We start from the raw sequence: 24,276 nt of genomic DNA, 5'->3' as shown, positions 1-24,276 counted from the left end.
TTTTATTTAATTTAAATGTGATTTTTTTTAATTAACTGAATGGAACAGTGAATAACTCAGTCATTACAACAACCATTCATCCATGTGTTAAAAAATGGTTAATTTGATGCTGTTCCTTCTTTACTAATCCTGGTGCTTTTAGGACTGGATGAGACAAGCTGTGAGCGTAACCAGTGCTTTTACAAGTTTAGTATGGGATGACTGATGATTTTAGTACAGGGGAAAATACAGAAAAAGATTTTGTGGGGAAAGAACATAACTGAATATTTTAGTTTAAAAGATTGGCAGTGGCATAGCTTATACCACCAGTATCAATGTTATAGTTTTGATTTCAAAGAGGAATAAGGTGCTCCCCTGATGGTGTTTGTTATGGGCTGTCAGTGGATTCAGGCAGACAACATTTCATTTCTTTCCATGTAGTTTGTATTTATGAGATTTCTTTGCAGTCCAGGACTCACACCTACCCCTGCCTTCAGCTGTATTACACCAGTAAGGATTTACTTTTCCTGCACTGAACAGGACTTAATTACTGTGTATTTGTTGAATTGAGGTCTGAACAAGCGGCACTCCTCCAGTGCTCAATGTTCAGTCTTAGTTTTATGCTCTTTTTACTCTTAGATCACCATTGTAAGTGCAATATTGCTTTGCCAGTGAAGCACACCTGTATTTGGCTGCTGGGCCAAAGGGCTGTGGCTTCACTGGGGCTTTTGTGGGTAAGTTTCGCTGGCTTTTGGTGCATTTGTGTGGGCACTGAGGCAAGCATGTGATGCCAAAGGACACCATCTTCTAGCAAGAGTTGGTAGTCTAGACTCTGGCTTATGCAGCTGTGACCTTAAGTTTAACAGGCAATTAATGCAATTATTGCTACATATAAATGTTTTAATAGGGGAGTAAAATTCTATGCACTGCGATTATGAGGGTATTAGGAATGTTAATACACAACTCTCCTCTGTTGACTTGTACTTGTGGTAAACAAAGCAATTCACTGTGTTTATAATATTCATCTTTTCCTCTCATTCTACCTGATGGTAAAAGTGTGGCCATGTTTCAATCAATGGACCAATATATTTTTAGCAGAAATCTAAGTCACCAGAGTCAAATCAGCAGCTGACAAAATATAAGCATTATGGAACTGGGGTGATGTTATTTGTGGGATGGGATTTTTAACCTAAGAAGGGCGATTTTTTTCAGCTATGAGGGCTAGCAAAAATGTTAAAGAAAAGATCTCATTGTCTTTGAGAGTCTTGGTTATCACTTATTATTCATGTGCTTTTCTTTCTCAAATCAAAGAGACAGGGCTTTATCTTTAAAGAAATATTTTCATTATCCATATATCTGTCTGTCTGTCTGTCCATCCTTCTGTTCATTATATGCATTTGAAGCATGTAGCAAGATGGATGGGAGCTTGCCAACTTGAGGTTTTTTTCCCCTGTGCATGCAGGTGCATGTGGTGAGGGCACTGTCATGTGGAAATGCAACATAAGTAAAATAGAAAAGGCACAAGAGTTTATATGCCTGAGTCAAAGGAACCTCAAGGAACTGCTGAACTGCTGTCCAAAATTTGTCTGAAAGGAGTTCAGGAAACCATGTGCACTTCTCCAATACTGCCAATGGATTTTCTCTTGGGCAATGGAGCTTTAAACATGGACAAATAAAAGAAAAAAAAAAAAAAAAAAAACTGATGGTAAAAGTGTGGCCATGTTTCAATCAATGGACCAATATATTTTTAGCAGAAATCTAAGTCACCAGAGTCAAATCAGCAGCTGACAAAATATAAGCATTATGGAACTGGGGTGATGTTATTTGTGGGATGGGATTTTTAACCTAAGAAGGGCGATTTTTTTCAGCTATGAGGGCTAGCAAAAATGTTAAAGAAAAGATCTCATTGTCTTTGAGAGTCTTGGTTATCACTTATTATTCATGTGCTTTTCTTTCTCAAATCAAAGAGACAGGGCTTTATCTTTAAAGAAATATTTTCATTATCCATATATCTGTCTGTCTGTCTGTCCATCCTTCTGTTCATTATATGCATTTGAAGCATGTAGCAAGATGGATGGGAGCTTGCCAACTTGAGGTTTTTTTCCCCTGTGCATGCAGGTGCATGTGGTGAGGGCACTGTCATGTGGAAATGCAACATAAGTAAAATAGAAAAGGCACAAGAGTTTATATGCCTGAGTCAAAGGAACCTCAAGGAACTGCTGAACTGCTGTCCAAAATTTGTCTGAAAGGAGTTCAGGAAACCATGTGCACTTCTCCAATACTGCCAATGGATTTTCTCTTGGGCAATGGAGCTTTAAACATGGACAAATAAAAAAAAAAAAAAAAAAAAAAAAAAGATGTTGACCTTTCTGAGGGTGCTCTGAGTTACCTCCAAGGATGTCTTCTGTTTTGCAGACTAACAGCCCCGCTTTTAGCTCAGGGCTCACTTTCTGCACATCCAAGGTAGCCTAGCCTTATCCCCTGCGCCACTCTTCTCTACTTTGTGTCTCCACTGGGAACTTAAACTGTGGAAGTAGGAGTTAAAGCTGAAGAAAGTCCATGAGCTTTGAAAAGCTTACTTCCCTTCAAGAAAGAAGAAGAAAAAGCTATAGCCGCATTATAAAAAGAAAGAATCCTACTTCGTTTTTAACTGCCCTCGTTCTCTCTTTATATATAGGTGATACACATGACATGTGAGTACGTAAAATGCAGCTGGCACGATATAAAGACACAGCAGAATATCTTTTAGAAATGCAGTTTATATGGAAAAAAGGCCCGGGAACCCAATTTTAAACCAATTAATCTTTTACAGATCTACATTTTATTATTTCAAGGCTCTTATATAAAGTCACAAGGACAAGAAACTTGTGCTGCCATTAAAAGAAATTTAGCTGCCATTAAAATGCTCATCTCCCTGCAGTGAAGCTGGACCCTTGACCAGCGCAGACCTACTCCCCAAAACCTGCAGTTTTGCAGGTGCCACTCAGAAAAGGGAGAGGATCTGGCTGCTCCCCTCACTGGACACAACTGGGAGACCAAACAGGAAGATCCCGGTGTCATATCCACTGTTCATGGCCGGTGAATATTTATACCAAGACCGATAAATTGGGAATGACTGTTTAAAATGTATACTTACAATGCACTTACAGTTGTACAAGTCAAATATTGAAAGCATCTGACATTTCTAGGCTAAGTAACAAATTACATTAGCCACAGGAATGCATAATAGTACCCCATGGATATGCAAAACTTATTCATTCATTTTCAAAGGCCACTGCTGCTTTCTGATTCACACCTACAAGTAATTTCTGGCTGCTACTCATTTCCCAGGAATCAGTAAAATAAATTCGAAGAGGCCAAGGGCACAGACACACACTGGCTTTCCCAGGTACAGGGTATGAGAACTCCTCATTATTTATTACAGGCTCACGAGGCTGATTTAGAAACCTATCTTTCCTCTGAAGTTCATTTCAGCCTTCACAGACTGATGAAAAAAAACCCAGCACGCTCCTCCACTGCAGATTACCCAGACTTGCGGGCGAGGATTTAGCTGTACTAATACAAGAGCGCAACTTCTATTCCTTTTTTTTCTCCTTTCTTTTTTTGGTGACCAATCAATTCAACAACAGGCTAGATAGTGCCTCAAGGGCATCGCTTTCAACCACGTGATGGGCAGATTAACAGAGAGGCTGCAAAATCCTTTCCGCTCAAACTGTTCTAACAGAGGATCAAAATCTTTCTCTCTGCATGGGGATTTTTATTTAGCTAGTTCTTTTTATTCAGTTTGCACATGTTTGTGAAGGAATTAAGTCCTGCAAGGGCACATAAAATGGTCTAGTTCGTTTTCTAACTTTTTCCTTTTAATTTCTGTTTGGGAGTAGAAAGTTTTCCAGTTCCTTGTAAGAATGTTGCCCCTTGCCTGGGTCTTACAGTTGCATCATTATTGGTTGAATCTCATCAACCCACAGATGATGGCCCTGAAAGGTCAGAAGTGAAAAGATCTTGCAAATGCTCCCCCTTTTCCCTGCTGAAGTTCATGTTCTCATTGAGGGAGATGGATGTATTGAAATAGGCTGTGATACAATCTGTAGGGAAAAAGCTCAGGAAAGACGTGAGCTGGGTGGGTCCTGTGGGGTTACATGAGATTTACAGAGCTCTGCTGAACAGTAAAACATGAGAATAAATTTGATCCCATAAAGAAAATAACCTACAACTGACTGATTCTTGGCCCCAGCAGCCTGGCTACTGGGAAGTTGATGTAGCACAGGAGTGGTTTTACTGGAGAAAGCAGGACTCAAGAAAACTGAAACAAAAACAGAAAAACAGACTGCCTTATATTCATGTAAGGCACAAAATCACACCTGGAGCTGTGTATATTGAAGCTCACATGTGAAGGTGTGCACACAGCATAGCCAAGAGGTTTCTTTGGCTACAGCATGTGTTGAAAAAAAAATTAACCCACTCTCTCAGCTGCTGGACAATGAACCGCAGCAGTGAGCTGGGACAAGAGCAATTCACATACTGCCAAAAGCCATGGCAAGAAGAAACTCAGCAAAAAAATTTAATAGCTGACATTGAGAGCAATCACAGTCTGGTCATAAGCAAGTCACAGAATTCAACAAATAGAGGATTTCCCCAGAACTGTGCTTGGATATTCCCACAGTCTCACTGTCAATATCCTACAGCTCCAGATTTCAAGCTGGGGAGCAGAGTGTGTGCTACACAGCTGAAGGCAGAGGGATTTTGCCTCACTGCCTGGTAATGAAAGCTCCAATTCTTTTTTCATTTAAATCCCTAAACCTTTTTCTGCCATCACTGGGAGCTACATGGGGTGACTTTGGGCCTTTAAGACCAGAGGCTTTTAAAGAGCCATGCCAAAATGAAGGAATAAAATATTCCTTGCAGCGGATGAATAGTGACAGCCGTTCTGATTCTTCTAAACATTAAAATGGTACTTGTTTTACATCAGAAAAACAGGATTTGCCTTCCAACCTTCTACCTTCATAGGGCTCACATTGATTTGGGCACAGCTGCATTTATTCACCTGAGCATAAAGCCAGAGAAATTCTGAGTTTCAGCTGAGACAGTCTGCTTTTCCGGTGCTCTAAATAAGAGCAGAGCTTGTCCCAAGGACAGGCGACGATCAGCAGTGCTGGCTCTAGAGCATGGCAGAGATGACTCACTCGGACTCAGCCCCCAGCAGCCCTGGAGCAAGCGGCGCCGTTTCTTATGAAGCTGCAGCATGACAAGGACCACGGGGCAAAGCCCGTGATGAGACCGAGCTGGGGGTGTAAACTCATAATGGTGAGCACATCTGGCCAAGCACGGTCTGTGACACAGAGGAAATGCCTGAAGAAGAGGGACGCCAGCAGACGTCCTCCCAGAAGGCACGTTCAGCGGTGGTAGGTGGCCTCTGGTCACGTCCTCAAATGGAGAGTTAGGAATTGGTACACAGTGAAACCTGTGAGACTGGGCGTTGTAAAATAGGGAAACTCTATCCCGCAAGGTGCTTTTACACTCTTAAGTGGCCAGGCAATGTTCAAGGCTGGGTGTCTCAAGCAGATGGTGCCCCTGAGGGTTTTGCAAGGTGTTCAGGAAACAGTAAATGTGTCTCACCTCCGAGACCTAAAGTGGAGAGCTATCTTTTCAGGTTTTGGTAGAAATGCTCTGGTCTTCCAATATCAGCCAAAACTCCTTTATTTTTTCAGCAGATTTTATTTTTGGAGAGTCCTCCCTTTGTTTCTGTCCCTTCTGCAAATATGTGTTTGAGAATTTTTAGAAATGGGAATATTTTGAAGAAAAAAACAATACTTGCTAATGAAGTAATTAATCAGTAAAGTAAGTTCCAATCAAAAATATTACATGCTTTACTACATATTTATAGATACTACTCCTGTAAGTAAAGACAGCAGGATGGGGCATGAACTTCACTTGAATGTAATCCAATTTAAATCTAAAGCAATCATTGTTTTCTTGTGTATTTTATGTAGTCTAAATTCCTGGATGAACCAGTGAGTCTTCATTCTTGACCTAAGAATAATGTGGGAACAATTCTGCATCTGATACAGAAATTATTTTCAGTAAGCAACATTGCGCAGTTCAGAACTTTCAGACTGACCTGCTTTCACAGGGCTTACACTTACTTCCCAATAAGCGTATAAAAAGAGGGAGATGACTCCTTCCTTCATGAAACCCCAATGACACATACAGCAAAAAATCCCTGCAGTGTAAGAGATCTTGTGGTGCAGCTGCTGCCTTCTCACTTAACCCAAGGGTGAATTGAAGACCACAGATTTAAATGAAGTTCCCCTCTTAAGCTTTGAAAATGCATCTAAAGAGCACATCTTGAGGACATACAGCCTGGACCCATCTGCAGACTAAAAGCCCCTTGTTCAGGCAAATGAAAAAGAAAAAAGAAGAAGCCATTGTTGAGGAAAAAAAGGAATATTTATGTCACTTAAAGCAGTTAATGGCTTAAGAGAGCTTTGTATTTTAGCTTCATAAGCACAGAGCCCTGTGACTGGCAACGTGCGATGGGCAAAGACAGCAAGCACGTCTGCGGTCCCAGCCCTCAGGCTCTCTGGTCTCCTCCCTCATGGTGAAATACCGATGCACCAGTGAAAAAGCTGCACTTCCAGGTGACCTTGAGCTGAAGAGAACAGGGGCAAGAGATTTATTTCAGGAGCTTGTGGGGGAGGCATGCTCTATTTTTAAAGAAAAATAATCCATTTGGGGAATTTATTACACTTTGGACCTGGGTGGCTGCCAGAGAAAAAGGAGCACCCTCCTACTTAGAGGGATGTTCTGCAAACCCATCGTGAGCCGTCATGTTTTCTGCAGCACCTGGCTGTCCTCACTGGGCTCTTCTGCTCTGGAGCAGGTCCATCAGCAGTGGGATGCCTTTTGCCCTCTCCCACCCCTTCCAGCCGGACTCACCAATCCTTTCCCCTCCCTGCCCTCTGCAAAAACCCCTGGTTCCTGCAAACCAGAGGGCACTGCAGTCTCTGCAGTCAGTGACTCTGCTGCAAGTGCGGCTTCCAAGGTTGCAGTGAAGAGGCTGAGAAGGAGGTGTCCTGGGTGTTAAATTCGAGCCAGGAGTAAAGCAGGGAGGGCATAATGCAGTATCCATTTAAATATTTGATGTCATGAAGCCCTCTGCCTCGGGATTTGCTCTCAGCTGCTGCAGTATGCGTGCTCTGCTGCAGGATCCAATGCTGGAGCCTGGTGGGAACCAGGCCTCGCTGGGCAGGGAAAGCCCAAGTGTGTGTCCCTGGGACAAGAAGAGGGCTCAGGCTCAGCAGCCCCCTTCCCCTGGGGTGGACAGAGCCGTGTAGCTGTTAGTGAGGCTTTGTGCTCTGTCCTGCTTTTGTTCAAAGCCCAGGTGAAGGGAGGCACAGCAACCAGCTGACAAATTATTTATTTTCTTCACTTTTCCCTACATTCCCTGTTCCTTGTCATGAGGCTGCCTAGAATCCAGGTTAAGTAATGCAGGACAGCAGAGTCACAAAAAAGACTAATTACTTTTCTCAAGTTTCATTAGACATTGAGGGTAGTCACTGTCTGAAACTTCAGACAGGCCCTGAATGGACATGAACCATCGTCAATGCCCAGTTGGCAGCAGTCTGTGAAGCAAACTTAGCTCCAATCTGAATTTCAGGCAACCCAGAAATACAGGCCGTGATTTAAAAGTTTGTCCTAGCATATGGAAACAACTGTGGCTGAAACTGCCAAATGTGGAAAATTAATTTTAGATTAATTCTGTATTTTAGAAAGCAAAACCAGCTTGTGAGGAAGGGCTCTGTATGCCTCTTTGTCTTCACTGCTGGAAAGCAGTGAAGTGCCTTGGGCTGGGTGAACTAAACCATTGCTGGGTTCATTGAGGGAAGGACTTAACATCAGTATATATCTTCTGAGGACTTGGCCTAAGAGCCTGGAACAGCTCACTCTCTTTTTAATGAAAGAACACTATGGAAATCCTTCTGCCTGTCAGGCAAAGGTGAGAAACTCTGGCATCATTTTTCTCAGAGGAGTTCATCTCACTTCTATGGAAGCAATGAAGTCTTCCTTATGAACCCAGTAGTAGCAGATTTTAGTTCGTGAGACTGAAGTCATAGTATCTCATATTGAGTACCTTGTCTAACTATAGATGTTTATTAATAATGAAAAAAAATCAATACTCATTCATCTTTAATAATGATTCTTTGAAAGCATATGTTTTCCCTGTTTATCAATATCAAGTAATATCCCCCTTTGGTAAAAGAAAGTTCTGTGCTACTGAAACGTGGCACTTCCTGTGGTGCATCACAATATGAGTCCACTCAGTCCAGTCACCTGTCTCCATAATAACCTGTGCCATCTCTTCTGAGGGATGTATAAAATTCCCTGAGAAGGAAAACAATAGACCAACCCATCAGTCCTCAGAAGGTGATTACTGTCAGGAGTGATCACCCACTAGGAAATTTCTCCTAGTTATTTTCTGTGTCTAGGGCAGATCAGTGAAACTTCTCGTGACGTAGGAATCCTAATTCTTTGGCAAGCCTTGCTGCTTCAAACACTCTCTAACTTAAAACAGGAACAAGAATTAAAAATCTACTCCAAAGTTCAATGAGGCTATTTTGTTTCCAGGACATTTCAATAGGCTTTAAGCTAAGCACTTATACAAGCTCACAAATAATACAGGCACAGAAAACACTATGGTTTATGGCACAGATATAGAGAACAGAGTAGAAGCCACATATCTTCACCTCATTGTGTCTCAGTGCAACAACAAAATTCATGTGAAGGCTCGTTCCTAGAATTAATAAACATATTGAACTGCAGCGCTGGGAGCATTAGGTCAGGAGCAAATTAACGTCACTGAGCCAGCGAAGCTTAACTAGTTAAGGCATGTGCAGCATTTGGGCTGCTGAGAAGGCTCCTTCGTGCCACTGGTGATTAACACTTGCCCTTGGTTAGCAGATGTAGTAAGAAACGAAGATGGCCTTTCAAAACAGTCTACCTCCTGACTCAGCACATGAAATTATTAACAGAGCTTTTAGAGGTCCCTTTCCAAGAAGTTACTAAATCCAGAACAAAATCGAAACCCGGTGTCATGGCACTTATACCCATTGAAGAGGAAAAGCACGGAGCTGTTAAGCATACTCTCCCCTTCCCCCTACCTTGCAGTAGAGGTCTGATCACTAGGATTTATTGCCTTAGCTCTTCCAGACATAGAGACTGTAACCACTGAGGAGTGGTGTCAGCCACCCACTAAAGGTCTGTGGGCAAATCCCCAGAAGTTCATGGTCTGAACAGCTGCTTGCAGAGACCCAGCAATGGAAGTGGGTACCTGTCCTCTGTCCCTCTGTAGTTATCCACTCCCAGGAGTGACAGAAGACAGGAAATCACAAAATATGAGCCTTTCAGAGCCTTTCATGAGCCCAGAATCACCTCCCACCAAGTACCTTCTCTGATACGTAGCCTCGCACCCTTGGTGGCCCCATCCAGGAAGAGCAGTGCCTACTAGATCGTTTTCTTTTAAGGCACCCCAAGGCCCACAAGCAGAAGAGGCACAGAGCCTGTGGAAAGCCAGGGAAAGGAGAACTGTGTTAAGCCTTTCTGGCTGTTGTGGTGGGTACTTCTGTCCGATGAGAGCCTGACTTGAGCAGGTGCCCAGAACGCACCATAAGAGATCAATTGCAAGTATATACTGTGATACAAGTAAAGTACAGAATTCAGTAGGACACCAGTATTAAAATATGATTTCTCCGGCTATTTGTTTTTTTAAAAAGATGCTTCTTTCTGAAACATGGTGCAGAATTTGCTATTCCAGATAATATAAGTTTCAAGGCCACACATTTAATGCTTAATGCTTTTTCCATAAGAAACAAGAAGCTGCATTAGATGCTGCCAACCACAGCTTCCATATTATCCCAGACATTTGATGCATCATCTCCAGAAATGGCTCCACCGTGGGAAGCCCAACCAGTCTTCATCTGCTTCAGCTCATCCAAAAAATGAGACACAAACATTTCCCGCTTTCACTACATTTCACTCGCCAAAGTTATGAGACTAGAAAAGCTTTTTTTATCATCTCCAAAGCACAAGCAACAAAACTTTGTCCCCTTCTTTTTCCAGTTCTGTTTGTATATAAGTATTTCTTGGCTCTGAAGTCTATAATCGGTCTAAATGCTTTAGGGGTTGTTGGACTAAACAACAGTACAAATGTCGTTTGTCAGTAAAGACTCTTTGGCAGGAGTTAAACCAGACTCATGCCAGCCACATAGACCTAAGTAAGCAAAGAAACAGAAAAAAAAGTTTATCATTTTGTTAGAAATGTGCAATATACTGATTTTAAAAACTAAGCAAATAATGATCAAAAAGCTTACTGAGAAGATTAAAACTCTTCATTTCTCACATCAATGGAAGTTTTGCAGAAAATTAAAAAGTGCAAATATTTATTTCTAAAAATGACTCTTGTCCTTTTCAAAGCTTTGACAAAAATGATTCCTTTTCTTTCTGCTAGCAAATCAAAGATCCATTTTCACTGCCTAGGGACTTGACTACCGTATCACACACTATGTACCCATGCTTGTACCAGCTGCTAAAATAAATGCAATAGGTTATATTAATTCTGGAGGGAAGTACAGTTCTCTTTGGTGTTGGAATAGGTAGAAAATGGATAACATTTCTTATTTAAAATACTGAATTTCTCCCAATATTTCACATTCTGAACTTTCAGATTTTACCATATAATTAAAATATCCTCATGTGAGAAATATTAAGTAGTTTAAGCCATAATGGAGATACTTATACAGAGTCAGGTGGTTGAATTCTGAAATAAATTAATTTCAACAGCATTGATTCAACAAGGTTCTATATTCTTTGCTGATCTGATATATTAAGCAAACAGTTTGTCTCTCAGTGACCCACAGTTAACACCTATACTAAGGTACAGTTCAACAGGACATAGCAACAGTATAGATGAATAAACATTACTGGTAGTTTATATAAAAATCGAATTAATCACAAACAATAATATTTGTATCTACTAGAACAAATATTTACATTTTTCCATAGCAACAGCAACTGACAATACTGCTTTTCACAGTGGACACAAATAGTTGCAACTCTTTTCTTCAGTGTATCTTTTTTTATTGAGTACTGGAGAACCTCATCCTTTAACACCTTACTTCCTTAGTTCATTGTTAACCTCTGTAAAGTTAATTCTTCATGTGGTTTTACAATGTGCTTCCTATAAAAATGGCACTTGTCCTTTGCTTTTTTATGAGTTCTAGGCAGGAAACTTCAAGAAAAGTCAGAGATGTTTGCAGTAATGGCCAAGTAAGCTGTCATCTGACCCAGAAATGGAACTTCTTGAATCACAAGCACAAGTGAATGGCTTAATTTGCTGTGACATCTGCAGTTACATCTGGACATTTCCCTTTGGTCCATCTGTATTTGGCAGTCCTGCAGTGTGCATGATTTGCTCAAAGAATGCCAGATTGCTGCTGACCCTTACAAGTCCACATGCACACATCTTCTCTTTCTATGGAAAGAGATGGGTCCTGGCAGTTCCATTAAGAAATTTTAAATAGTGGATGACATGTCCCTATGTCAGGTCTAAGTAATCCACCCCTGGCTTGAGACAGACACTTTTTTGATCTTGTGCATCTTGTTTGCTATGTCCCATCTCAGAGTGACCATTGGGCCATGAGTTTGTGAAAATGAGCCTGTCACCCAGTCAACAAAAACTTTTTACATCTCACTGGTTCAAAGCCTGTTTTGTGGCTTTTCCCTGTATTACAATATATGGCAGCAGAGAAAGGGATTTTCTAAAATTGAGGTTGAATGTTCTTCTTCCAGGATTCCCAGCAACTTGCTTAGAATTTTTCTTCTGTCTGTATCATGCTATATTAACCTTCCTGCAATTGCTGTTTGTTCCTCTGTTTTACTCGCAGCAGACCTGAATAGTCTGTCATTTTCCTTTAGGAGGCCTTTTAGCAATGTTAAAGCATCTGTGAGGAAAGTTATAATCCAGACAAGCTAAATCACTGTCCTAGATATTCTTTTTTGCTCGATGTGATTCTCTGGGGGCTGCATCTCGTGACTGTTGCTAGTGACAGTTGCTATTTCTGCAGAGGTGTACATGATAGCTCAGCTGAGGAAATGTGAACAACATTCATCCAGCTGCAACTCTGCATTTTCAATAACATCCTCCTGGTGCCCCAAATTAATATTATTTCACAGGCTTCTGTTAAGATTCATACCAAAAATCTTGGGGAAAAAATTACTGAAATTAATGCTTGCCAAAGCATCGATTTTTGAAATGTTTAATTAAGATTATTCATAGAGAGTAAATTCCGGATTTGAAAATGGGCTTTTCACTCTACCCATGTCTGTAGCCCTTGCACACTCAGTAAGGGGGCAGAAAGCCCTCTACAAAATGGAAGGAATGTGGCGCAGGTGGAGCTTCAAATGCGTGTGATGAGCAGTCCTAAGATCTAGAAATTATTTTTCTCAGAAAAGATTCCTCAAATCATTTAAGATGAGGAGGAAGTCAAGAAAAACAAAATTTGTGGTGAGCTTTCCCAAAACACAGAAAAATGGTGGGAATTTCTATATAATAATGTATCATTGATTTTTTGCATATTGTTCTCTTGCTTCTTCAACTGAGTCACACCTTGAGAGTATCTCAGCCATGTGATTACTGAGGTGCTGATGAGCCACTTTTCTCAGCCTTGCTCCTGCTTTGGACTTAACTGATTCAGTAGAGGTGAGTCAGTTCTGCTCTGCCGTGCTGGAGATAGAACTTGACCAAGTTCTCCTTTACACATATGATGATTCATAGCAAAATTCCTGTTATGCTTAACTGATTAAGGGTTTTATAGAATAGGTTATGTTCCTGCCTTGTATCAACCACGGTATGGTTTGTATATATGTAACCTTCTTCCCAGTTTATCAGTCACGGAATTAAATTACTGTTAACTCTTGAGATTTCAGCAGGGTTTGTGTTGTTGTTTTTTGTGCAGAAGATCACAAGTGCAACCCCTGTTTTCCTCGGGCACGTGAGGAGTGGTGTTCAGTGCCTCCTGCGTGCACTGTCTGTGCGCCCCAGTTGCACGCTGCACTTCCCTTGGAAAGGAGGAGCTGCTCCACAGCTTGTCTTCTGCATAATGCAGCTATGCATTATTAAAGTGTTTGCACTTAAACGTTTGCTTTTTGAATAGGCTTCCTTGTTATTGTGTCCAGAGAGATTAAAAAAATTAGAGATAAAAAAATTACTACCAAGAAGACTTTCCTCTTCCTCTTAAAGTGTGTTTTAAGTCAGTTTTTGTTAGGGTCTGTACATGGTGCTGATCAGGTTGGCTCTTCTGATTGCAGTGGTGCTGTACTGATTTACCCCAGCTAAGCATCTGGGACTAAATACTCAGTTGAAATGTGAAGCATCCTGCCACTGAAAGAATTTAATTTTCTTGCATCTATTGTGCTGGTTATTTCAGTTCTGTAGGATGTCTTATGGACATCATGGTATATCAGCTGAGGAAGGGCTATCTCTGGCTGGTAGGACCTGCCCATGGCAGGTTCTTAGCCACCCCGTTGCTAGTAGTCTGCACAAGTATTTCTGGCACATACCTATAGGCCTTTATGCATCAGGATATCCCATATCCAAGTGCTGGTCTAAAAGACTACAGAAATGTTCTTACTTGGTTTTTGGGATGTCCCATTTTTGCTGGGGACTTGGTATTTGAACATTTTTCTATAATCCTTCCTCATTATTTTCATTGCCTTATTCATAATCAGCAAAAATGTTTTTTTTCTTTCTCTTTACCCACTGAAATTGGGGATGAGAAACATTTTTCCTACCCAAGTGAAACATAACTGAAGTGTTTTGAGAAACACTTATAGTAAAGAATTTCTCTCTTAATGTAAAAACTGTCATTTTTCAGTAACAACATCTTTAAACCTGGAATTTTTCTGACAAAGCTCCCTGTTGCTCTGGAAGCCAACTCAGTGCCATCCCAGCTCAACAGCCGCATTTATTTGACTGCTCTGGTAAGCTCCCCTGTCCTGGTGTCTGTGAGTCAGCCCAGGAGACAGAGCTCTATGATATTTAATTGTAGCTTGTGCTGCTGGACAGCTTGTCCTGAGAAAAGCAGTAAACTATGAGACATGATCTTCAAAATGGCTGTGACTTTTTTTCCTTTCTCTCTCGCTCTGCCCCATAAAACCATTCATCTGAGCAACTGCTTACAAGCACAAGTGCAGTGTTCACAAATCCCACCTCGCAGTGGGATATCATCACTTCTGGTGATGCCCTTTTTATAGTCTACCACTTTTGCTCAGTCTCATGTCTTCAGCTGTGAGGCAGTAATTTAACCCCCCATCTGGTGCTATTAATTTGCACTGATAACTTCATGTCTCTTCTAAAATAGGCTTCTATTTCTAACACACTTGAAAAGAGTGCCTTTTTTAGGCTTTAGCTTCTAGCTAAAAGGAAAAAGTCTGGGCTCTACCTTGTGATATCGCAAACACTGGTTTGCTTTTCTTTTCAATGTAAGTGCTGCAGAGTGAGTGCGTGTCTCAAATACTGCAGTGAATAGATAGCAGTCGTTAACATTTTGCTCAGCTATTTGTCTCTGAAACACTAACTACAGGGGAACAGTCCCTGCAGTTCTCACAAAGACTGCTGTCTGGCGAAAGCACCCTGTGTTTTGGTGTCTGTATATGCATCTGTAAGACTTTAGTGTGGTAAAACTCTGGCTGGTTCTTAATTCCCCCCTTTTCTAGCAGGGTACTAATATGTTACAACCCTTAAGAATAGCATAGCTGAGTACATGAAGAATATGTCTTGCCTGCAAAAAATGTTGTTATGGTGTCTCTGTGCTACCCATAGATGTCATGGCAAGTTGCAGGCCTTCATGTGAGTGCCACCCCTCTTCTTCCCTCTCCGGGGCCTGCTCTCCTGCCTGGCAGCAGGACAGAGGAGGAAGAGGAGGACACCCTGTAGCCATGTCTTTCCCCTCCCCATCTTTGCCCACAGCTGGCAGTGCAGCGAGCTTGACCCGAGAATCAGTCAGACTCAGGGTTATTAAACAGCTAAGGTGGCTTTGATTTCTTGTTGGCCTTTCTTTCTTGCTAAGAGATCTGGTGCCAGAAAGATTGGCACTTGCAGAAAGTAGTCAGCAGAAAAGCTTAAGGTAGAGGCAAACACTGGAGTGTGAGCTTGGGATGTGCTACCTGCTGGTCAGACCTTCTCTTTCTCAGTCTGCAGCAGTGGTTTGCAAAGCTGTCCTTTAGGTTTTCTTCTCTTAGTGAAAGAAACAGAAGTTAAACTAGTCCAAACTCTGCATAAGATTGGGAGTAAGGGTGCACCTCTGCATACCCTTCCCATTTTAAAATGCAAATATTGAACAGAGGGTCTGTCTTGTAAAGGGACACGGGCTGGATACCAGGAGTGAGAATGTTTTATAACCTAACACTTCAGGGCACTTTTAAGATGCTACTGCCAAAAACTTGATCATTGAAGTTTATTTTTAAGTCTAGCTAATTGTCATTGACATGCTGATAGGGAAAGACTGTCAAGGAAGAGAATTAATCAAAAAGTCCTTCCTGACCTTTCTCATATTTTAGTCCGCCTGGCTTCTTCCTACCCCCTCCTCCAGCCACCCCATTCCACTAATTACATTCTTCTCTTATTCTCTTGTCCCCTTCTTCCCCTTCTTCAGCCTTATTCATATGGTGGATCATTGTTTGATTAAGACACGGGTGACTTTTCTAAGCTCAGGATTTGGCCTACTGTATTTGACAATAGTGGAAAGCTTGGTTAAATTTTGAAGGGTCTCTGACTTTATCCGGGAAATAGATTGTTCTGAGAAATAGATTCTGGCTTCAGGCATGAAGAAAGAGCTCTTTGTCAGGAGAACAGCTGAGAGTACAACATATTTCTTGGAAATGTCATCACAAAAAGAGGCTAGACCACAAAAAGAAGGTAAAGAAACTGAAATCTGTAAACAGCCCTGGAGTCCCACATTCTGTGCTTGAAGGTCTAATCTCCAGAGTATGTCCTGGCCGTTGGATCAGTGTCTTATCTCTTCACCTGCCAGGCTAGAGAATCTTTTAAAAGCTTTGTGTGTAATCTCCTAAGTGCAAGAAAAGGCTTTCTGGGGGCAAGGAAGGAGCAGAAATATAATGGGATCCTGATTGGGAAAGAACAGAGCTTTCAGGAATATGAAGGGTAAAGAGGAAAGCAAGAGCTACTCCATAAAGGAATGGGAGTAACCATGGGGAAATCATAGCTGAGCTGCTCGTCAGTCTAAGTAGCAGTTTAATAACTTTGCAGATAAATGATTGCATTCAAAATAAAAAAAATATTGGATTTTTCTGTTCAATTAAAACCCATATATTGTCACATTCTCCACCACGGGCAGTTTTTGAAAACAAGACTGCATGATTTTACTGCTGGAAAAGCAGTTAATACAGAGTAAGCCTAGAGTCTATGGGATGTTCTGTTTTATAGGGGGTTCAGCTCACCGATGGGTAGCCTCTTCTGGCCTCTTGCACAATGAACCAGTCAAAGGAGGGAAAAGCACTGGGGTCCTTGTAGCTGAGAGTGCTTATGTAGCCAGGAGCTAGGAGTTAGCTCTGCACGTCCACCTGCCCTGTGTTCCTGTTTTCCTACTCTTTCCCTATTTGTCCCTTTGTGTTCTGGATGGCCCATTGCACGTAATGCCTTCTCTGTCCACACCAGCACACCAAGATCCCCATTCTGAATGGGGCTGAAAGGAGTCTTTCCTTGAATCTCCCTCTCTTGGGAGGGTGGTTTCCCTCAGAGCATTTGGGGAATATGAGGAGAGTAGAAAGCTGAGGATGAGTAAGGTGAGGTGGGATTGGGAGAAGACCACTAACAACAGGAAACAAAAAGGCAGCATAGTTACTCAGGCCTCCAGAGGCCAAGAGGTGATGCTAGGCTTTTCTGTCACATGCTACCATCTATCAGCCTGCTTAATACTGTAACATTAAGTGCCCTGAGCACTAATCTGGGAATTGGGGTACTATGGTGGCTAACACCTTTTTGGTGATATCTGCAGCTCTCTTGCATTCTTATTTGTCAACCTGCTAGAAATGCACACCAGTTCTTGTTTACCAGGCTTAGAAAATGATCTTCAGAGCTTAAACGTTGCTCCAGGAGCAGCTGTTTTGTACTATTTAGAACAGTTAATTAAGAAAAAGGGAACTAGACAATGCAATGATTAAAAAATGCCTTGCTAATACTGCAAATTTGAGGCATGCAGATGGCCCTACTGTTGCATTACAAAAGTGGTCTAGAGCATTTTCAATTATACTTAGTGCATTCCTGGTGCCTCGAGGATTTTTTCCACTGTCTCTTTCTTGATGTGCTCATCTCTAAAATGAACTGAACTGACAGGCCTCCACTGCAGCAGAGAGCCATCCAGGCCTTTTTTTTCTCTTTGCTTTTCTTTTTATAAATAAGAAAAACCTCTTAGGAAAATCAGACTTGAAGGGGCTTGCTGCCTTATCAAGTCTAGTCTCTTGTGACCACCAACAGCTACGTCACTTAATTCCCTTCATGAATTCATCAAGCGCCATCTTAAAACTCTTTGCTGCCGTTGGCCTTCCTGTCTCTGCTTTTGTTGGTATAATAAAAGACATGTATTTTCAGGAATTGCAAAAACAGGTACCATATCCCAAGAACATGTTTTTAATGGCAAAAAACCCTGTAGGAAATCCTTCAAAAGGCTAGGAAACCAATACATGTCTCCATACAGCTGAGCAAATAAAAGAAATGCTTCTCTGGGGAGAACGGCTGTTAGAAGTCGGCAGTGAATTCCAATTTAATTGGGTTCGCATACCTTGGTTTCTTTCTTGAGGGCTTTTCACGTACTTGAGTGTCACTTAGGTGAATACTCTCCAGAAAAGCAGATGTTTGCCTGAAATACTCTAATATTCACAAAACTTATTTGGGTTGTATGTTCAGCTGTCATGTTATCGGTTTGGAACCGATGCTGTTAAAGAGAGAGGGCTCAGTCCCACTCTCCCTCTGCAGCTTAATGCGTCTCTGACAGAACCCATGGCTCTGGAAAACTCATCGTCTTCTGTTATGCCTGGCCACGAGAGCATGGTCAAATGCGTGAATGTTCCATCTACCTTCTGGTCTGAGATTGCTTTCTTCTCTTGCTGTCGTGGATGTAATACTAATAATCTGAGTTTATATGGCACCTTCCAGCCAAGGGAAGGGTACAATCATGTGTAACATCCCCTTGAATTCTAAGTAAAGGATAATCATCTGTGTTGGGAGGAAGTTGCATTTTAGGGGTGTCAATTTTTAGGTCACCAACCCCAGGCATTGGAGACTGCTATGCCCTACTGTACATAAAATTATCTTTCCAAAGGTACAGGGTACTTGTCCTACATTTGAAGATGAGGAATGCAAACTAAAAGTTGCTTTAATCTCAGTTCTTTCTTCTATGGATGGAGGTAATTGAGGGACATGACAAAGGTTAGATTTATTTAGTGTGTGATAGTTGCACCTGAATCCAGATATTCTGGGTGCCGGCCCTGTGCTTTAATCACTAAACCGCAATATCTGAAGCTAAACTGACTGTTACTGACCATCTCTAGTCCAATAAATTGCACGAGCTTTCTTACTGCTTTCTGCAAGAACAAACTATTCCCAAGAGGTGTCTATGCCTAATAAATAGAGAACAGGAGTTTCTCTGCTAACAGTGTCAGTCACCTACGGGGTCAGCGCTTTTGAGCACAGGCAGCCCTGAGCCCGGAGAGGTGTGTGTCCGTGTGTGCGGAGGTGTGTGTCCGTGTGTGCGGAGGTGTGTGTCCCTGTGTGCGGAGGTGTGTGTCCGTGTGTGTGGAGGTGTGTGTCCGTGTGTGCGGAGGTGTGTGTCCCTGTGTGCGGAGGTGTGTGTCCGTGTGTGCGGAGGTGGTGCGGAGGAGTAGGGGGCAGGAGCAGCGCTGGGCTGAACCACACAGCAATTCCCTGGTGCCTACAGAAACACAAGCTTGTCTAAATCCTTTTGAGGTAAATGCTGAAGTGTCTAAGGATGTGAACGAGGACTAGAATGAACCAAAAAATACTAACGTGGAGGGGAGAAAGAAAACCTTAATTTGCATCTGAAGTATGGTGAAGCTAATTTTAGTACCTTTTCTTTTAAAAGATGCTTAAATATGCACGGAAACTTCTGTTCCTGTTTTAAAAAAAATATCAGTGAATGGTAACACTATTTTGACAGATCAGCTCTTCTGAAGAAGTATACTTGTGTTTCGTGACATTTTTTAGAGTAGCTGGAGGAAATATATTTACCTCTGTAGGGCAGATCAATGAACTAGTATCTGCACAGCTCCACTGAGAGCTATAATTTCCAGGAGAGGGGAAGGAATCAAAGGAACAGTTGGCACATTTTCCAAATAACTGGTTTATATGAAAAAAAAACCAAACTAAATTACTTCTTCTGGAACAACTGTATTGCAACACAGAAACAGAATTCCTCTCCTTCAGGTGGAGACTAATTATAACAAATAAATACATCATGACAAAAACCATAGCTGTGATGTGATCGGTGCCTTTAGTTTTCAACTCACTCCACACTAGTCTTCTAGTCTCTTTGACAGGCTAGTGACTGTGAAAGCCTTTGGAGATTTGCTGCCTGGGATTTTTAGTAAGTGTATGCTACTGAGAAAATGTGGGACATGGAAGCGATCGATGTAAAATTACAAACGTGCCCTCCCAACCACTCCAGAGCGCCTTTGTATGTGCACCTCCCTGATAATTGGTAGGGTTTGAGTAAGAAATAGTAAATCTTTGCATTAATTTGAAAAATAACCTACCTATCTTTTTGTCATGTCTAGGATATAAATTTTAGTTGTTAGCACTGACACAGGCTATGATAACTAACATTTTGCTCATGGATTCTATCAGTAAACTCTGGCACAATAACAATTCACAATAGTGAATTAAAAGCACTAGGAAAACTATAATTGTAGTAAAAATCTATAAGAACAGTTCTCCTCTTTCTGTTTTAGAAATGTGTAGAGTGAGACTTAACTTTGCCTTTTTCTACCAATAATATGTCTATCAATAATATGTCTGAGTAGTCAAATATTAAAAATACTGCCTTAAAAATCTTGATGGAAGAAGTATAGTTCTCCTGCATATTTATTGGAATGCAGGAAACTTCACAGTACTTCCTGATTTGGAAGAAAAGTGAATGACTACTGCTAGGAAGTGTAGTCTTTGAAACCAAACAGCACCTGGAAGCGCAGGTTTCATTATGTTCCACATACATTTATACAGTTCTCATTTCTTCTGCACACAAATGTGCCTCTAGGAAAAACTCAGCTGTGTCCTGGGTTTTACACCATATGAAAAGTTCTGCTGGTGTGATGTACCAGCAGAGTGCAGCAGAACCCAACCTGAAATACAGCCATAACGTGCAGTATTCCTCCTCCACTGCTTCATCGTTGCTTACTGTCACCATTTCTGAGGCAGACTAACTGCAGAAACCTTGTCTGTGAGAACCCGCGACAATGAAACCAGGTTTGGCTGCTAAAAATAGCGCTTGGGGGGGAACGGCATTTCAAGTTAATAGAAAAACCTGCTCCTTCAGCAAGTGTACCTCTATCTGGTTTAAAACATGAACCATGAGCCCCGGCTCGGGAGCCCATCAGCCTGTCATGTAGCACTCAGCTATGCTAATTCACACCAATTCACAATGTGGCCCAATAATAAGTTAAATCCCATTTAAAAAGTAAAATGGAGCATTGTTAGCTCTAAAAAAATATATATATATATATATATGTATGTATATAAACCTTTTTCTTTTAAATAGCCAGACAGAACACAGATTAGTCAGCATTATCTTTCAGCTTTCAAAGGTCAGGAACAGCCATGATTAATTACTTAGTATTTCCTTCTTCTGCTCCCTGTGCTTGTATTAGAATTCAGCTTTCTTCAGCGCAAGATAAGATACCGTATCTCTTGTTATTAAAAAAAAAAAGAAAAGAAAAAAAAGAGAAGATAATGCAATAATGCAATGACTGAATTCTTTTTAGAACTACAGTGTGCCAGCATATTTCAGAGGGGACATGGATGCAGTGCTTGTTTCCCCTTGAAAAACCTAAACTGCTAAATGTTGTCTTTGTTACAAGTCCCACAAAATGATGTGCAGGGTTTCCTCTTGGACTGCAGGGCTGATCAATATGTGCCCATTGCTGGGAATGGAAAGCTTTCCATACCCACACTCATCTCCCGGCACATCAAGGCCCTAATGCTTTGCTCAAGTTTGTGTTTCTTTCATCACAGTGCTCTTCAGCAGTAGTCAAAAGAGGATTGTAGGTGAGCATGAAGATAAGTAAGTGATGAGGAAATAGCAAGTGAACACAATGAAAGTTGTAAAGGCAAAGCTCAATTTCCTTCTAAAATAACAGGGCAAGTGGTTCAAGCACTCCCTCTAGGCCATTCAAATCCACTTTTCAGTCTTGCAATGTCAGCCATAGGGCCATCATAAAGCAGAAAGAAAACAGCTTTGAGCCTATGAAGTTGACTTGTCTTTGTGCTTGGTGGAAAGTCCTAGAAAATTTAGTGGGATGTGGGACAACGTATTGAAAACTATGATCTGATGAGAGGCAGATTTTGCTTGTGGGAGTGTGTATCTAAGTATTTGTGAAGGGAGTAACAAAGGGATGATAGACAAGAACTAGGAGTATAACCTGTGTGTTTTGGAGAAGTGCTTATTGCAATATATATTTGCTATATTGCAACAAGCTAAATCTGCAAGGTCAGTAGGAAAAAAATCCAGAATTTACTGAAGCTAAGGGCAAAGATATCATTTCAGACTCAAAAATATTGAGCTAAAAAGAAATAAACTGTTCTTTGACAACCGATGGCCTTGACAAACTATATCCAGCACTCCCAGGAGTAGATATGTGAGCCCTGGTGCCCGCTTCAAAGTCCAGCTTCCTAGGGGTAATCGTGATCTGCCTGAGATCTGCATCCTGCTGCAGCTCTGAAGCAATGCATTATTCTTCTCTCTAAAATGCTTGAATAAGTCTTCTGTTACAGATAGCCTGGCACTTGGCCAGCCCAAAGATGACTGCATTGATAGTGGTGGATAAAACTTCACAGATAGAAAAATGCCTTCTTCCCAATGAAGTCTGCGAAGTCAGTCTGTTTGTTGGGGCTTTATCTAGCTTATAACCCTAGAAATCTCTGAAATGGCTGTGTGTGTGTGCATAAATATGTACAGATGAAAGTCCTGTCCTTACATTACGAAGAGGAAAATACACAGAAAAAATACCAGAAAAAAAGAATAGTTGTGTGACAATCCAAGGCAAAGGTAAACCAATTTCTTCTCTTCCTAAGTTTCCCTACATTCCTAAGAGAAGAAATCATTAGCAAAGTGAGCCCTACACCATGCCGTATGCTTTCCACTTTCCCTCAATGGTTGCTACATCTGCAGAAGCTGCAGCCTTGTGACACACAGGCATAAAAGTCGCTGTAGTTGTTCGTACTGACAGGAAAGTATTTTGTTTCCTTACCTTGCTCAGTTAAAGCAGTGCAAGTATGAGGTAGAGACCGTGCTTTATTTGCCTTAGCACTTTAATCTTGCTATTTGTTGCCATACCTAAAGCACACAGAGACAAATGAAAGCTTTCCGTTGACCTGAAAAGCAGCTCCCACCTCCAGTGCAATAAATCTGCAAATTGGAGCTGCATCTCATTAGACGCATTTTGAGAGTTCAGTAACTGCCTGGATTCTGCTGTTCTTTTACTGCCCCCGTGAATTCAACGGACACAGAGCCTGGTCCTGAGTGCTCTTGGAAATGCCACTAATTTTCTAGTTAGTTGTAGAAAGAAAGTTAAGCTGTATTTATTTGGGGTTTGCTATTTAGCTGTGTTTTGTTTCGTAACATGCTGAGTTTCTGCAACTCCTCTTGACTTCAGAGGCAGGCTCGATCTCTCGCTTTTGCAAATCAGGCCTTCTTGCACCTCTGGTTTGGTCAGCTCTGTTTGTCTTTTGGCACCCATCGTCGGTATCAAAATCCTCAGTGGTCACCTCCTGGCTGACTCCTCCTGCGCTACGCAGAAGCAACGGAAAGCCACTGCTGCTTTTTCCTAGGCTGGCATCTTCGCCCATGATGCAGGGACATGCGGGGAGATGGGGGGCCCAGGAGACAGTCGCTTCCCCAGCTGTACCCCCTGGAGCACTCATCTCCCAGATGGCCCCAACCCTTCTCTTGCCACCCACAGGGATGGCTGCCCCACAATCTCCCAATCGATGGGAGAGTTGTTCCATGCCCAGAGCTAGGATGGGGTGGGGGGTGCGGGACACACATGTCCTTGCAGATGCTGCGGCCAGGGCTGGCAGCAGCCAGGTATGGGTTGTGGGGCTGCTCCGCCACCCCCAGGGTGCGCCGCAGACCAGTCCCCCCTTCCTCCCCCCCTTCCCCCCCCCTTTTCAGCTGGGAACTAAACCAGCAGCAATTATTCAAGCCAAGCACGTAAATCTGGCAGATCCCGCGGCCCGGCTTTGACGCAGCCACGCAGCGCAGTGTCTGGACGCGCAGCCCAATTCCCCCCCTTCTCCCCGCGTTTATTTGCCCCGCAGAGAGCAGCGAAGTTACCAACTTCGCCAGCGCCGAGCCGCGCCGAGGGGCCTGGGGAGACTGGGGTGCCGGGGAGCGGAAAGGACGAGCGGGGGGAAGGACCGTGACAGGGCAACGCGGGCGGCGCGTTACATAAGGCGGTGGGATGCGCACCGCTCCGCAGCGCGGCCGCGGAGGGCGCCGGAGGGGGGCGGGGAGGGACGGACGGACGGACGGACGTGGAACAGAGCTCAGCCCCCACCACCTCACGGCTCGGGGAGACCCCAGCCCCCGGCGCCGCCGCCCGCGGGGTGCTGTTCCCGAGGCGCCGGAGGGGCGAAGGGCTGGGCGCCGAGAGCACGGAGCCTCCGCGGGCGCGGGGAAGCCCCGAAGGGGGGGGAGTGGTGCCGCTCCGGGGTCCCCGCGGGCAATGCCCGGCCCCGGAGGGACCCTGCGGGCTCAGCGTCACGGAACCCACCGTTTCCCTCCCACCGCCACGCCAAAGGGCAGGGCGAGAGGCCAAAGCGCTAAGCGCCGACCGATTCAGGAACCGGAGCCATTCGCCTTTTTTTAATTTTTTTTTTTTTCAAATTCTTCCTCTTCTCGTTCTGAGCTGCCGGGGAACCCACAACTGTTCCTGCCGCCGGCCGTCCTGGGGGGGTCTCGCCGGAGAGGGCAGCCCCGGAGGAAGGGGCGGGGG

The 24,276-nt window shown here is 42.8% G+C and overlaps 1 protein-coding gene across 2 annotated transcripts in view; it reads right to left on the bottom strand.

Annotated features, from left to right (window-relative positions):
• Positions 1–24,276, bottom strand: part of SNAP25 (synaptosome associated protein 25kDa) — a 65,346-nt gene that overhangs the window by 40,252 nt on the left and 818 nt on the right. The window lies entirely within an intron of this gene.

This window comes from Calidris pugnax, unplaced genomic scaffold (assembly GCF_001431845.1).
Source record: "Calidris pugnax isolate Ruff unplaced genomic scaffold, ASM143184v1 scaffold31, whole genome shotgun sequence".
NCBI classification, from domain to species: domain Eukaryota; kingdom Metazoa; phylum Chordata; class Aves; order Charadriiformes; family Scolopacidae; genus Calidris; species Calidris pugnax.
The sequence above is the reverse complement of the archived record's forward strand: the minus strand, read 5'-3'. Positions and strand labels throughout refer to the sequence as shown.